General features: G+C 37.2%; 1 non-coding gene across 1 annotated transcript; it reads right to left on the bottom strand.

Annotated features, from left to right (window-relative positions):
• Nucleotides 1-15,035: 15,035 nt before the first annotated feature.
• TRNAC-ACA (transfer RNA cysteine (anticodon ACA)) lies at nucleotides 15,036-15,108 on the bottom strand. The gene has a single exon. It is a non-coding gene; the product is annotated as a tRNA-Cys (tRNA).
• Nucleotides 15,109-17,162: the final 2,054 nt, after the last annotated feature.

Here is a 17,162-nt window from a genome sequence, read left to right as displayed (position 1 = left end):
AGAGATGAACTATACAGAGTGATATTCTTCATGTGTAGGGAACAAGGTATAAGGAAGGTTGAGAAGTGCTTGCAAACAAGACTCTCAACCAGGGCTGAACATTCTTGCAAACGAGATGTTCAGCTAAGAATCCTCTGTTTGTTCCCCTGGGAAAAGAACATTTCTTGCACACAAGGATGTTTCTCTGATTCCTCAAAAGGAACAGACCCAGGGACAAAACGGATTCTAAGTTGATAAGGAAGTTCCCCAAAACAAAGTCTTAGCTGCAGTAAATAAGTTAAGGTAAAGGTTATCTCGCCCTGCGCCTGTGCACTGTATAGTCACTAAATCATAGTGCTTGGCAACTTGCCCTGTAGATTGTTGTGCAAAAGATATAAAATAAAGCATAAGAAGCAAGGAGTTAAAGTAAAAAGATTCAAACCACTCTGCAGTGTTGATGTTTCATTCCGTCGCCAGCATTCATGTTTTTCTTTTCCCAAATATTAAAATCTTAGAAACCACAATGAATTTTTTAGACAGATAAAATTTACGTAACAACAAAATTTGCCATTTTAAACTATAAAATTCAGGTTTTAGTATATTCACAATCTTGTACACCCATCACCATTATTTAATTCTATAATACTTTCATCACTCCAGAAAAGACACCATACCAATTAAGTACTCATCACCCATTTTCTTCTCCACTCTCCCTCCCAGCCTCTGGTAACCACTGATCTGTCTCTATGAATTTGCCCATTCTGGACATCTCATACAAGTGGAATCATATAATGTATGACGTTTCCTGTCGGTCTTCTTTCATTTAGCATAATGTTTTCACAGCTCATCCATATTGTGACTTATGTCAGTACTTCATTACCTTGTGTGGCTGAATAATATCCCATTATATGCACACTTTATTTATCCATTCATCAGTTAATAAACATTTTGGTTGTTTCCACCTTGGGGCTATTATAAATAACACTATGAATATTCATGTACAAGTTTTCATGTGGATATAAATTTTCAGTTCTCTTAGATATATACCTAGAAATATAAGTTGGTCATATGGTAGCTCTCTGTTTACCTTATTAATTGAAAAACTATTTTCCAAAGTAGCTGCACTATTTTTTACATTCCCACGAACAGTATATGAGACTTCCATATACTCCAACCTCGCCAACACTTATCTTTCATTGTTTTTGTCTTTTTATAGTTCTCTTAGTAGATATGAAGTATTATCTCATTGTGTTTTGATTTGCATTTCCTGATGCTGTACACCTTTTCAAGTGCCTACTGGCATTGTATACATTCTTTAGAGAAACGTTAAAATCTTTTGCCCTGTCTTTAATTGGTTTCTTTATCATCTCTGTTGTGGAGTTCACACTATGAACACTGTTGTGTTTATAATGAAATTTTAAAGATTGTGATCTGTTACCAGTTTTTAAAATGAGTGACAAAACATAAAAGAATATAATTTGTGAAAATGAAGATTGCAGATTAAAACTATTAACACCTGGTAGCAGAAAACACATCTTGATATTATAAGGATCTACTGTATAACATACATCAATGTCAAACTAAATCCTTTAACTGCTTGCAAATTCTCTTCCTCCTCAACATCAAATGTACTACTATGTGGTTAATAAACAGTTGATGTCCACAAAGAAGCATGTTGTTTTAACATTCACAAAACCTGGCAACTGTTAAATAATCAGAAAATAAGGTGGATATTAAAACAATTTGCAAGAGTTCAAAAGAAAGTAACAAAAGAAATAGAGTTTGAAAAGTAAAAGCACATAAAACTTGCATGTTCACTGAGTTCTTACGCAGACTGAAAAGCTTAAAAAAATAAAAGTTCTCCTGGAGCTTTAAAGGCAATGTTAGTTTGATTTATCCAGCAACATTCAAGAACATGCCAATCCCTATATAACTCTGTTCTGAGTAGGTAACATTTTTCTTTAAAGTTCTAGGAACAGAATGGGCTTACCAGGTAGCATAGCAGTAAATAATTCATCTGCCAATTCAGGAGACTCAAGCTTGATCCCTGGGTCAGGAAGATCCTCTGGAGTAGAAATGGCAACCCACCCCAGTATTCTTGTCTGAAAACTTCCAAGGACAGAGGAGTCTGGTGGGCTACTCTGTGAAGTCACAAAGAGTCGGACATGACTGAGCACTGTGGACAGCATTATGAATAGGAAGGAATAAGTACCTTACTGATCATTAAACTAGTTAACCAGATTCAGTCACCAGTCGGAATGTATAATAGAAAGGATGGTGAAAGCAACACTTTTGAGTTACCTGATTGTGAATCTTAGGAGCTGGAATTTTAAGCAAACACTGAATTTGCTAGGAGAAGAGGACAAGATTATGCAAAGTTGCTAAGCATCATCACTTGAATATTTTTGTTGCTGTTGTTCAGCCACTTAGTCATGTTCGACTGTTTGTGATCCCATGGACTACAGCACAGCAGGCTTCCCTGTCCTTCATCATCTCCCGGAGCTTGTTCAAATTCATGTCCACTGAGTCGTGATTGCCATCCAACCATCTCATCCTGTGTCATCCCCTTCTCCTGCCTTCAATCTTTCCCAGCATCAGGGTCTTTTCCAGTGAGTCAGTTCTTCACATCAGGTGGCCAAAGTATAGGAGCTTCAATGCAGCATCAGTCCTTCTAATGAATATTCAGGACTGATTTCTTTTAGGATGGACTGGTTGGATCTCCTTGCAGTCCAAGGGACTCTCAAGAGTCTTCTCCAACACCACAGTTCAAAAGCATCAATTCTTTGGCCTTCATCCTTCTTTATGGTCCAACTCTCACATCCACACATGACTACTGGAAAAATCATACATAGCTTTGACTATATGGACCTTTGTTGGCGAAGTGATGTCTCTACTATTTGAAGTGCCTAGGTTTATCATAGCTTTTCTTCCAAGGAGCAAGTGTCTTTTTAATTTTATTGCTACAGTCATCATCTGCAGCGATTTTGGAGCCCAAGAAAATAAAGTCTGTTACTATTTCCATTGTTTGCCCATCTATTTGCCATGAAGTGATGGGACTACATACCATAATCTTAGTTTTGTAAATGTTGAGTTCTAAGCCAGCTTTTTCACTCTCCTCTTTCACCTTCATCAAAAGGCTCTTTAGCCCTCAATATCTAAGTTTTATTAAATATAATTTTAATTGACTCCTGTCATACTAAATAAATTTTATTATGCTATTTCCTCTTTTTTCCTTACATCAGGGTTTCTATAACCTACTCCCTAATAATATTTGGAATGCTAGGCAACATTTATCAAGTAATAATTAAATATACATCATCATAACTCATAACAAGCAAGTGGTATATCTCCAACATATATTTGTGATATTATCAGTGATACATAATTATTACATATTAATACCATTCAGGTTTGTCCTCAAAACAATTTAAAAATATGGTTTAAATGAAAAATAGATTCTTGTTCTTAAAACTGCTAGTGAATTAAAGAAACCTAAAATTGTAATATATATTTCAAATATATAGCTGCCTTTAGTTTCTAACAATTAGGAAGTTAGCTATTCAGTATGAAATGATGACTATTTTTAGAGCAATTCAGAGACTAACCACCGGCAGGCTTCCCAGGTGATGCCAGTGATAACAACCCAACTGCCAATGTAGGAGACATAACAGAGGCCAATCGATCCCTGGGTCAGGAAGACTCCCTAGAGGAGGGCATGGCAACCCACTCCAGTATTCTTGCCTGGAGAATCCCATGGACAGAGGAGTCTGGTGGGCTAAAGTCCCTGGGGTTGCAAAGAGTTGAACACGACTGAAGCAATTTAACACATATGCATGCACAAAATATGTAGACTGTGGTCTTCCTATTCCTATAATATATATAAACAAATGGGCACAGAAGCTTCAGTAAAGACACAAAACAGACAATGCTAAACTTCTGTAATCATATACTTCATTAGCAAGTTTTCTAATATAAACCAGAAATAGTATAATAAGATGCAAATAAATGCCTGTTCTTTGAAATAGCTGGATTATTTAAGAGTTTTAAAAATAAAAATATTTAAAATTCTCATGATAAAAATGTATTTTTTGATTCAAAATTTAAACATAATTTCATGTGTCTATTTGCTTTACTGTCATAATATTTTTAAAATGTACATAATTAAAAATGTCATCATTTAAAGCAATTAATTCCTCTGGGAGATAATTTTTTGGTTATCTACCTTATTTCAAAGAAGCCAGGTGAATACATATAGATACAAAAAAGTTCCATAATAAAATAATAGGCATTATATAGTGTCTAATACACATATATGTTTACAGTACACATCTGTTAAACTAAGTTGAGTATTTTATCTGTCTCATTTTCCTATGAGGTGCAATAACCAGTTATTTGGAGGATAAAGGTACTGGCTCTTTGGTTTAAAACTTAAAATGCGCTTACTTAGAAGTCAACTTCACTTTAGAAAATGGGCAATTTCATTCCAGCATTTTAAATAAAATTTCACTGCATAGAAAAGGACAAGAGATTTAAAACAAAACAAAACAAAAAGTAGAATACTACTCTATTTGAAAATCTCCCCTATATACCACCCTAAGGGGATGGTGATTATGTGTGTGTGTGTGTGTGTGTGTGTGTGTGTGTGTGTTCTCAATCCCGTGGGATTCTCTGACCCCATGGACAGTGACACCACTTTAAATTACCTTCTTTCTGTCATTTATGCCAGCAGGACATTTCTTACTCTTTGTCTCTCTGTCTTCTTTCCTTTTGTCAAGTAAAAAGCAACTTCTTCCTGAAACCCTTTTCTAATTCTGTCACCTACCTTCAACCCCAGTTCCAACTCCCAGCACTCCTTGCAGCCTAGATGAGTACGGTAATCTTAATATCCAGTAAGACGTGGTACATATAAGTCCAGGAGATAAGACTAACTTATCTCATATTGTTAGGAATTTTTTTTATTAGTACGTATCCTTTCACTAGAATTCAAGTTCCATATAAGCAATGGTTAGGTCCAATATACGGTCTTCTCTGGTACGTCAGTGGTAAAGAACCCACTTGCCAATGCAGGGGACGTGGGTTCAATCCCTGGGTTGGAAAGATCCCCTGGAGAAGGAAATGAGAACCCACTCCAGTATTCTTGCCTGGGAAATTCCATGGACAGAGGAGCCTGTTGGGCTACATACAGTCCATGGGGATGCAAAAAGAGTTGGACATGACTTAGTGACTAAACAACATCTAAAATATAATAGATGTTTGTGGTATAATAACAAATAAACATTTAGTCTATCTCGAAGAATGTCATTTCTAGCTGGCATTGAAAGTGAGGGCAGTCTTACGGGACAGAAACCTCAATCTGTGGAATTTGTACTTATGAATAGTTTGTGTATAAAATAAATTAAATTCCTGGAGAACCAGTTGGTACTGGAAAATTGGAGAATGCATTGTTGTTTTTCTTTTTTGGGGGGGGTGGGTAGTTGCGGAGAAACAGGGTTTCCCTGGTGGCTCAGTGGTAGAGAATCTGTTGGGCAATGCAAGAGACACAGTATAAATCCCTGGTCCAGGAAGATCCCACGTCCTGAAGCAAATAAGCCTGCGTGCCACAACTTCTCAGCCTGTAAAGTAGAGTTCACGAGCCACAACTACTGAGCCCATGTGCTGTAACTACTGAAGCCCAGATACCTAGAGCCAAACCCCACAACAAAAGAAGCCACCTCAATAAGAAGACCGTGTACCACAACAGAGAGAAGTCCCTGCTCACTGCAACTAGAGAAAGCCTGAGCAACAACGAAGAACCAGCATGGCCAAACATAAATAAATTAAATTAAAACAAAAAACACCAACAATTATACTCAATACATTTCCTATGGACCAATGAAGGAGTGAAAACCAAATAAAAAGGAAGTAAATAATGCATTTATTAACATGTATAGTTATTTTGTGTCACTTTTTACAGTTTAATTTTCCTTTTTTCTATTCCTTTATAACCAGTTTTTCCACATAGACAATGCTTGCTTTTATCATTTATGTTTGTTTTAATATAAGCACTTTCTTTTAAACTGATTATTACTTTCAAATTTACCAAAAGTTATACCAAAACATATTATCAAAAGCAAAAATCTGATTCTCCTTTATGAAAGAGAATTTACCATGGGTTAAGTCTGACTTACCTACCTTTTATATTATTTATCAAAAGCAACTTAAGAATAAGGATTGTGTTTCCAAGAATCTTCTTTTCCAGAGATTAACAGAGTACTGGGACAAGTAGGTTACTTACCAACTAGCTGGAAGAGAAAAAGAAACATTGTAAAAGAAAAAAGTTATGGATCTTACTACAAAACTGGGGGGAAAAATAGAACTGGATGGGAGAGAGGAATAAGGAATAGATTGAATTTGGCTAAAGAATATTTTAAGTAGATCTCAAGAAAGTAATTTCAGATTAAAACAAACAAAAAAAACCCTGAAAGGTTAACAAGACCACACAAAAGTAAGACATGAAAGGAGAATCTGATGCAAGAAATCTGATAGTAAGAGACCAAGAGCTGCTAAAACAATCTTGAAAAAAAAGAGGGTTCACACTTTTTGCTTTCAAAACTTACTACAGATCTACACCAATCAAAGCAGTGTGATATTGCCATAATTCTGTATATTTAGATCAATGAAATGAAATTGAGAATCAAGAAGAAAATCTTTAATTTTATGACAACTGATAACTGACATCAGTACCAAAACAATTCAGTGGTGGAAAGAATGTCTTTTTCAACAAAAACTGGTGAGTAACTGGATAATCCAAAGCAAAGGACTAAAGTTGAATCCCCTAGTCACACCATTATATCTACTACTGTGGGCAGGAATCCCTCAGAAGAAATGGGGTAGCCACCATAGTCAATAAGAGAGTCCAAAATGCAGTACCTGGATGCAATCTCAAAAATGACAGAATGATCTCTGTTCGTTTCCAAGGCAAACCATTCAATATCACAGTAATCCAAGTCTATGCCCTGACCAGCAATGCTGATGAACCTAAAACTGAACGGTTCTATGAAGACATACAAGACCTTCTAGAACTAACACCCAAAAAAAGATGTCCTTTTCATTACAGGGGACTGGAATGCAAAAATACAAAGGCAAGAGATCCCTGGAGTAACAGGCAAATTTGGCCTTGGAGAACAGAATGAAGCAGGGCAAAGGATAATAGAGTTTTGACAAGAGAATGCACTGGTCATAGCAAACACCCGTTTCCAACAATACAAGAGAAGACTCTACACATGCATATTACCAGGTGGTCAACACCGAAATCAGACTGATTATATTCTTTGCAGCCAAAGATGGAGAAGCTCTATACAGTCAGCAAAAACAAGACCGGATTCAGATCATGAAATCCTTACTGCAATATACAGACTTAAATTGAAGAAAGTAGAGAAAACCACTAGAATATTCAGGTATGATATAAATCAAATCCCTTACGATTATACAGTGGAACTGATAAATAGATTCAAGGGATTAGATCTGATAGAGTGCCTGAAGAACTACAGACAGAGGTTCGTGACACTGCACAGGAGGCAGGGATCAAAACCATTCCCAAGAAAAAGAAATGCAAAAAGGCAAAATGGTTGTCTCAAGAGGACTTAAAATGGCTGAGAAAAGAAGAGGAGCTATAGGCAAAGGAGAAAAGGAAAGATATACCCATTTGAATGCAAAGTTCCAAAGAATAGCAAGGAGTGATAAGAAAGCTTTCCTCAGTGATCAATGCAAAGAAAATGCAAGGAAATGCAAAGAAAATGCAAGGAAAATAACAGTTTGGGAAAGTCTAGAGATCTCTTCAAGAAAATTAGAGATACCAAGGGAACATTTCATGCAAAGATGGGCACAATAAAGGACAGAAATGGTATGGACCTAACAGAAGCAGAAGATATTAAGAAGAGGTGGCAAGAATATACAGAAGAACTATACAAAAAAGATCTTCACAACCCAGACAATCATGATGGTATGCTCAACAAACTAGAGCCAGACATTCTGGAATGTGAAGTCAAGTGGGCCTTAGGAAGCACCACTACGAACAAAACTAGTGGAAGTGATGGAATTCCAGTTGAGCTATTTCAAATCCTAAAATATGATGCTGTGAAAGTGCTGCACTCAAGATGCCAGCAAATTTGGAAATCTCAACAGTGGGAACAGGATTGGAAAAGATCTTTTCATTCCAATCCCAAAGAAAGGCAATACCAAAGAATGCTCAAACTACCACACAATTGCACTCATTTTACATGCTAGTAAAGTAATGCTCAAAACTCTCCAAGTGAGGCTTCAACAGTATGTGAACCATGAACTTCCAGATTTTCACACTGGATTTAGAAAAGGCAGAGGAACCAGGGATAAAATTGCCAACATCCACTGATCACTGACAAAGCAAGAGACTTCCAGAAAAATATCTACTTCTGCTTTATTGACTACACCAAAGCCTTTGACTGTGTGGACCACAACAAACTGTGGAAAATTCTTAAAGAGATGGGAATACCAGGCCACCTGACCTGTCTCTTGAGAAATCTGTATGCAGGTCAGGAAACAACACTTAGAAATGGACATGAAACAACAGACTGGTTCCAAATAGGGAAGGGAGTATGTTAAGGCTATATATTGTCACCCTGCTTATTTATATGCAGAGTACATTATGAGAAACGATGGGCTGGATGAAGCACAAGCTGGAATCAAGACTGCTGGGAGAAATATCAATAATCTCAGATATGCAGAAGACACCACCCTCTTGGCAGAAAGTAAAGAACTAAAAAGCCTCTTGATGAAAGTGAAAGAGGAGACCGAAAAAGTTGGCTTAAAGCTCAACATTCAGACAGCTAAGATCATGGCATCCAGTCCCATCACTTCATGGGAAATAGATGGGGAAACAGTGGAAACAGTGACAGGCTTTATTTTGGGGGGCTCCAAAATCATGCAGATGGTGATTGCAGCCATGAAATTAAGAGACGCTTACTACTTGGAGGAAAAGCTATGAACAACCTAGACAGCATATTAAAAAGCAGAGACATTACTTTGTCAACAAAGGTCCGTCCAGTCAAAGCTATGGTTTTTCCAGTAGTCATGTATGGATGTGAGAGTTGGACTACAAAGAAAGCTTAGTGTAGAAGAATTGATGCTTTTGAACTGTGGTGTTGGAGAAGACTCTTGAGAGTCCCTTGGACTGCAAGGAGATCCAACCAGTCCGTCCTAAAGGAAATCAGTCCTGAATATTCATTGGAAGGACTGATGTTGAAGCTGAAACTCCAATACTTTGGCCACCTGATGTGAAGAACTGAGTCATTGGGAAAGACCCTGATGCTGGGAAAGATTGAAGGCAGTAGGAGAAGGGGATGACAGAGGATGAGATGGTTGGATGGCATCACTGACTCAATGGACATGAGTTTGAGTAAACTCTGGGAATTGGCAATGGACAGGGAGGCCTGGCATGCTGCAGACAATGGGGTAGCAAAGAGTCGGACATGACTGAGCAACCAAAGTGAACTGATGTCACACCATACATAAAAATTAACTCAAAATAGATCTATGACCCAAACATAAGAGATACAATTATTCAACTCTTTGAAGAAAATATAGGTGTAAATCTTTTCCACCTTGGATTATGCAACAGTTTCTTATATCTGACAGCAAAAGCAAAAACAATCAGTCAAAAGCACAAGCAATCAAAGGAAAGATAGATAAACTGAACTCCATCTAAATGAAAAATTTTGTACTTCAAAGGACAAGAAAGTAAAAAGACACTAACGTGAGAAAATATTTTCAAAATCATATATCTGAGGGAATTATATCTAAAATATACATTTAAAAATTCTTAAAACTCAATAATTAAAAATAACTGACACAATTTAAAAATGGGGAAAATATTTGATTAGACATTTATTCAAAGAAGATATAAAAATGACCGGTGAGCAAGAAAAAATGCTTAATATCATTAGCTATCAGGGAAATGCAAATCAAAACCATAATGAGATACTATTTCGCACCCACTAGAATGGCACTGGAGAAGGAAATGGCAACCCACTCCAGTGTTCTTGCCTGGAGAATCCCAGGGACGGCGGAGCTTGGTGGGCTGCCGTCTATGGGGTCACACAGAGTCCGACATGACTGAAGCGACTTAGCAGCAGCAGCAGCAGCAGCAGCAGCAGCAGAATGGCCATAATGAAAAATACAGAAAATAGCAAGTGTTGATGGAGACATAAAAAAGCTGGAAACTTTAAATATTGCTAGTTGGATCACAAAATATTGTACCACTTTGGAAAATATTCAGCAATTCCTCTGTAAATTAACCATAAAGTTACCATGTCACCCAGCAATTCCATTCCTAGGTGTATATCCAAAAAAACTGAAAGTACATGTCCACACAAAAATCTACATGTGTAGATTTTATGCATGCATGTTCGTACCAGCATCATTCATAATTCTTCAGTATTTAAAATTATTCAAAAGTCAATCAGTGATAAATGGATAAACAAAATATGGTATATCCCTAGAGTAAAAGATTATTTGACAACAAAAGTGAAGGGAAGTAGGGATATATGGTAAACATAGAAAACACGTTATTACATGAAGAAAACTAGTCACAAAGACCATGTGTTATAAGATTCCACTCATATGTTCAAAACAGGGAAATCCATGGAGATAAAAGGTAAATTACAGGGACTTCCCTGGCGATTCAGTAGCTAAGACTCTGGAATCTCAATGTATGGGAGGCCCAGGTTAGATCCCTGGTCAGGGAAATAGATCCCACATGTTGCGACTAAAATCCTGCATGCTGCAACTGAGACCTAGTGCAGTCAAATAAATAAATAATTATTTTAAAAAGTGAACTGCTGGTTACTAGGGGCTGAAGGAATAGGGAGTGACTGCTGGTTTAAATGAGATTTCTTAATGGCATGGTGAAAACACTCTAAGAGAGTTGTTTCCTGGTTGTCGAGTAGTTAGGATTCGGCCCTTTCACTGCCATGGCCCAGGTTCAGTCTCTGGTTGGGGAACTAAGATTTTGCATGCCACATGGCACAACCAATAAATTAATAAATAACATAATAAAATTACACAGTGGTGATGGGTATACAACTCTGTGAATATATGGAAAACCACTGAATTGTATGTGTATTTGAAAGAGTGAATTTTATGGTATATGAGTTTCATCTCAATAAACTTTTTTTTAATTAAGTTAAGATACATGTAGGCAGTATTAAGAGGCTCAGACATATAACTAAATAGGAGAGAGCCATAGAAAAGAAGTGAAGGAAATGACTGTTTTTTAAAAAAATAGTATTTGAAGATCTAATCACCAAGTGTTTCTTAGAGTCGAGGAAATGTAAGTTTCTAGATTGAAAATATATTTTGTGTTTCAAAAAGGATAAATAAAAATATATCCACATCTAGGTAAAATCACAAAGCATTAGGATAAATAGCATATCATAAAAGATGTCAAGGAGAAAAACACAAATTACCTCAGAAGAAATAATGACATACTATTCTTCGGCAACAACAGAAACCAAAATACAAAACAGTAGTAGCTTCAAAGTGAGAAATTTTATATAAAATACAGTTGTTGTTCTGTTGATTTTAGTTGCTAAGTTGCGTCCAACTCTTGTGACCACATGGGCTGTAGCCCACCAGGCTCCTCTGTCCATAGGATCTCCCAGGCAAGAATGTCGGAGTGGGCTGCCATTTCCTTCTCCAGAAGATCACCCAGGGACTGAACCCATGTCTCCTGCACTGGCAGGCAGGTCCTTTACCACTGAGCCACCAGGGGAGCCCATCCAGTATAGTTCCTTAATGACTGATTTATTTTTTACTATTTTAGGGGAAGGTAATTTTAATTGTTGATACTGTTTCTTTCTTGATTATGCATTTACTGAGGTCTTTAAAAATCCTGAAACAGGACTGCCCTGGTGGCACAGTAGATAAGAATCTGCCTGCCAATGCAGCAGACACGGGCTGGATCCTTGGTCAGGGAAGATCCCATGCCACAGAGGTGCTGAGCCCATACACCACAACCACTGAGCCTGTACTCTAGGCCCCACAAGCCACAACCACTGAGCCTGTGTGCTGCAACTCCTGAAGCCCACACTTACAGAGCCTGTGCTCCGCAACAAGAGAAGCTGCAGTGAGAAGTCCATATGCTGCAACAAAGAGTAGCCCCCATTCACCTCAACTACAGAAAACCTGCTGAAATCAACAAAGACCCACCACAGTGAAGGTGGCACTAGTGGTAAAGAACCAGCTTGCCAACAATGCAGGAGATGTAAGAACAGCAGGTTTGAACCCTTAGTGGGGAAGATCCCCTATAGTAGGAAATGGCAACCCACTCCAGCACTCTTGCCTAGAGAATCCCCTGGACAGAGGAGCCTGGAGGGCTACAGTCCATAGGGTCTCAAACAGTCAGACACGACTGAAGTGACTTGACCTAGCACACAAGCCATGCACGAAACAATTTTGCTAGGAAATTATACATTTTATATAAAATTTCAGACTTACTGAGATAAAGTTGTTCATTTTAGTTGTTACTTTTTAGGCACACATAATTTTTAGGATTTTTATGTCTTGATAATCCTTGATGAAAGCAACCCTTTGTTATTAGTTTGTCAACTTTGCTTACATTCCTTGTTTTAATATCTACTTTTCTTGAAATTAATATAATCAATCCAGTTTTCTTTTAATTAGGATTTATAGAGTATACATTTTATACCATTTTACTTTCAATCCACCTATTTCTTTATATTTACAAAAAGTTTTCTCTGTAACACCATAGAGTTGGGCCTTAAACATTTTTATTCAATCTGAAAATCTCTTCCTCTCAATTAGAATATTTAAGTCATTTACACTGAATATAATTATTGATAAGGCTGGATTTAAATCCAACCTCTTGCTAGTTGTTTTCTATTAGTCCTATGTTTTTTGTTCCTTTTCCTTCTTTTCCTGCCTTGTTTTAAGCATATATTATTTAGGGGCTTCTCTGGTGGCTCGATGGTAAAGAATTCGCCTGCCAATGTAGGAGACATGGGTTCAGTCCCTCAGTTGGGAAGATCCCCTGGAGAAGGAAACGGCAGCCAACTCCAGTATTCTTACTTTGGAAATCCTACTGACAAAGAAGCCTGGTGGGCTACAGTCTGTGGAGTCACAAAAGAGTCAGACATGATTTAGTGACTAAACAACAACTACTGCAAAATATATTATTTATCATGAAAATGAGGAAATGATTCACTTTATAAAGCTAGTTTAATTTTGAAAGCAAAACCAAACCAAATTTTAGTTGCAAAATTCTAAATAAACTAGTAAATCAAGTCAAACAAAATATTAAAATACTATTAACAAATCATGATTCAGTATATTTCACTCAGAATAAAATGATGAATCTGTTTTTGAAAAGCTATTAATTATAGGCACAGTATTAATGAATTAAAAAGAGAAAATCATAATATTTTCTCAAAAATGCAAAAAAAAAAAGGATTTAATAAAACTTAACCATAAACTGTGATTAAAAACTCTCATCTAACTCAGTGTAACAGCAGACAATCTCTTTAAGATGACAATACATTGACAGTCACAAATGGTAAGTAAAATAAAGAAGCATTTCCAATAAAGGAAAATGGCGGGGGGGGGGGGGGGGGAGCTAAATGTTTGCTGTTAGCACTTTTACCTAATACTGTAATTCCTACTCAATGAAATAAGTTAAGTGTGTAGGATTTCTGGCTGGTAACCAAGATGAAGTCCCAGTCAACAGCTAGTAACTACCAGAAGACGCCAATAAACTTCATCTCCAGCCCTCAGCAGTCAAGCCATCCCAGACTACCAGTCACTCCATCTGAGGCACATGCAGCAGAAACACAACCTTGCCGTATAGTCTGCCTGAATTTCTAACACACAGGAATCAGAAGATATAACAAAATAACTCCTGTTGATTAAAGGCACTAAGTTTGGGGTTCTCACTGAGTAATGAAACAACAGGGAAATTTTTTAATCATAAAATAACAAAACTTTGAAAATTAATTAATTTTTAAGCTTCTATACAACAAAGACACTTGAATCAAAGTGAAAGGACAAGGTGCCAAATGAAAGAAGATATCTCCAAAACATTTAGGATATACGTACAGTAAGAAACAGACTTAATTTTTTAAAAAATGAATAAGCAATTCACAGAAAAAATCTAGATGACTCATAATCCTAAGAAAATCTGAGAATTTAAAATAATAATCCCATTATTAATAACCAGTCAGATTGGCAAAAAAAAAAAATTAAGTCTGCATATCAAATTCATTCAGGACCAGAAGAAATGGAAATTTGCATGCTTTTTGTCACAGCAACTTCCCTGCATGATGATGGTTTTAAAAGCCAAGTACCTACTGCCAGAACAGCTGCCCCAGACCGTGTCTCCACGTGCAGGAACTGGGAGCTTGGGGTCACTTGGGAACAGTGAAGGGGACAACTTGAGGGGTGGGCAGGTGTGATCCACTAGCAGTCATGAGGTCATAAATGTCCCAACTCACAATACAGACCTGTCTGTAGCCTGTGGAATGCTAATTGTACAACCATCAAAGAGAGAGTAATTTGTCAATAGCTAATCACTTCAAGGTGCAAATCCAGTCCTAGATACATACCTATCAGTATTCACAAAGCTATGCTTAAGGAGACAAGTACAAGAATGTTCCTTGAGACTTTTCAGTAAAAAAATTATAAACATTCTACCTATCCAGTATTAGGCGAACAGATAATTGTATTATAGTCATACAATGAAATACTGTTCAACTATGATGATTTACAATACATGAATAAAAATGGATAAATTATTTTTTAAAAGTAGTGAAAAAAGCAGGTTTGAAATTGCTATACAGTATAATGCTACACAAGGTTTTAAAACATGCCAATAATACTGCGTATTATACACATGAAGAAGTGAAGTGAAGTCACTCAGTTGTGTCTGACTCTCTGCGACCTCAGGGACTGTAGCCTACCAGGCTTCTCCGTCCATGGGATTCTCCAGGCAAGAATACTGGAGTGGGTTGCCATCTCCTTCTCCAGGAGATCTTCCTGACCCAGGGATTGAACCTGGGTCTCCTGCATTGTAGGCAGACACTTTACCGTCTGAGCCACCAGGGAAGTCACGTGTGGTACAAAAATGTACAGACACTTTCATAGGAGTGATCAACATAAATCTCTCTTCTGTAGAGAGAGGGAAGCAAGAAAATGAAATTGGGTTTCCCATTATAAAAGGTTTCAAATGTATCTGTTTGTATTCGTTTAAAATAATAAGCTGAAGCATATGAGGTAAAGGGCTAACTTTTATTAAATAAGATAGTATATTCAGTATACACATTTTCATTGCATCATTTTATAGTCTGTATGTTTGCAATGTTTAAAAACATTTAAGTTTTAAAAAACATTGCAAGGAACTGTAGAGGGGTTAAGAACTTGAGAAAAGTGAAAAACATTTAATCTTGATTGTGGAGAATGTATCACATTCAGTTTATTAGAAATAAGTGATACAATTCCCAGTGAAAATACAGTAACTGGATAGCATGGAAGAAATAAATAGAAAGATTCAAAACAGGGTCTTTTTAGAAAAATAGATGTTCTCTTAATAACACATTTAATTATGTTTATTTACAAAACATCCTACTTTAATTTCTCTACCCTGGAAAACAGACAATCATATTATATAATAATAGAAAACAAATCTCTGAAACCATAATATAAATTTATACAGATACATTTTGCTTCTATTAGCAACTTTTAAGTTACTTCTATTCTAGAAAACGTATCTCTTTCAAGGATACAGTAATGAAAGTGATATGGATGCTGAATACCAATACTTGAATGATAAATGCTTTGATTTTATTACCTAACTGATACAATTTAAAGGACATCTATGAAAACTCTCTTAGGTCTTCCAAATTCTAAACTTCAAAATTACTGTATAAAGATTCTATTGAAAATAGCTAGAATTTATTAAAACAATTGAGAATAAAATAAAATAAAAATTCACTTTTTGTAAAGGCCCTACACTTAACAGAACTAGAACATATACCTCATTGCTATGATCTCTGGAGTCTAATCTTACAGTAATCACCTGATTTTTCTTTTTTTTAATATAAATTTACTTTAATTGGAGGTTAATTACTTTACAGTACTGTATTGGTTTTGCCATACATCAACATGACTCCATCACCGGTATACACGTGTTCCCCATCCTGAACCCCTCTCCCACCTCCCTCCCCGTACCATCCCTCTGGGTCAATTGTGTGCTAGTTAAGTTGCTTCAGTCCTGTTTGACTCTTTGCAGCTCTACAGACTGTAACCTGCCAGGCTCCTCTGTCCATGGGATTCTCTAGGCAGGAGTACTAGAGTAGGTTGATGTTTCCTACCTCAGGGGATCTTCCCAACCTGGGGGTCAAACCTGTGTTTCTTCTGTTTCCCGCATTGGCAGGTGGACAACTAGCACCCCCCGGGAAGCCTGATCTTTCAAGTGATATTTGTTAATGATTCCTTCCCTACTCTTTGAGGGCAGAGAATGTGCATCTTTTGTGCATCTTTGTTTTCCCAATGAATAATCCATAACAGATGTTCAATAAATGAAATGCATCCAGCCCTTGAACAGACACAGTCTCAAAATCTCTGCAACAGATGACAGAACCAAAGCAACCATTATGGGGCATATTTATGCCTCTTCTAGCTTAAGATTCAGGAAATTAGGGCTTCTCTGGTGGTCCAGTGGCTGAAAGCTCACCCTGCAATGCAGAGGACACAGGTTCAATCGCTGGTCCGGGAGGATACTGCTGCTGCTGCTGCTGCTGCTGCTGCTGCTGCTGCTGCTGCTGCTAAGTCGCTTCAGTCGTGTCCAACTCTGTGCGACTACATGCCACAAAACTACTATGCCTGCGAGCCACAACTACTGAGCCTCCATGCTGCAACTACTCACTTGCATGCCTGGAGCCCGTGCTCCGTAACAAGAGAAGCCACTGCAATGAGAAGCCTGTGCACCACAACTAGAGAATAGCCCGCCACTCACTGCAAATAGAGAAAGCCTGCATGCAGCAACGAAGACCCACCACAGTCAAATAATAAAATAAATAATTTAAAAAGATTCAGGAAATTATTTGGAGTGATGTTGATCCTCAGGTGCTGTACTCTTAATCCTACTTCTGTCATCTCTC

Source organism: Budorcas taxicolor, chromosome 2 (assembly GCF_023091745.1).
Source record: "Budorcas taxicolor isolate Tak-1 chromosome 2, Takin1.1, whole genome shotgun sequence".
Taxonomy (NCBI): domain Eukaryota; kingdom Metazoa; phylum Chordata; class Mammalia; order Artiodactyla; family Bovidae; genus Budorcas; species Budorcas taxicolor.
The sequence above is the reverse complement of the archived record's forward strand: the minus strand, read 5'-3'. Positions and strand labels throughout refer to the sequence as shown.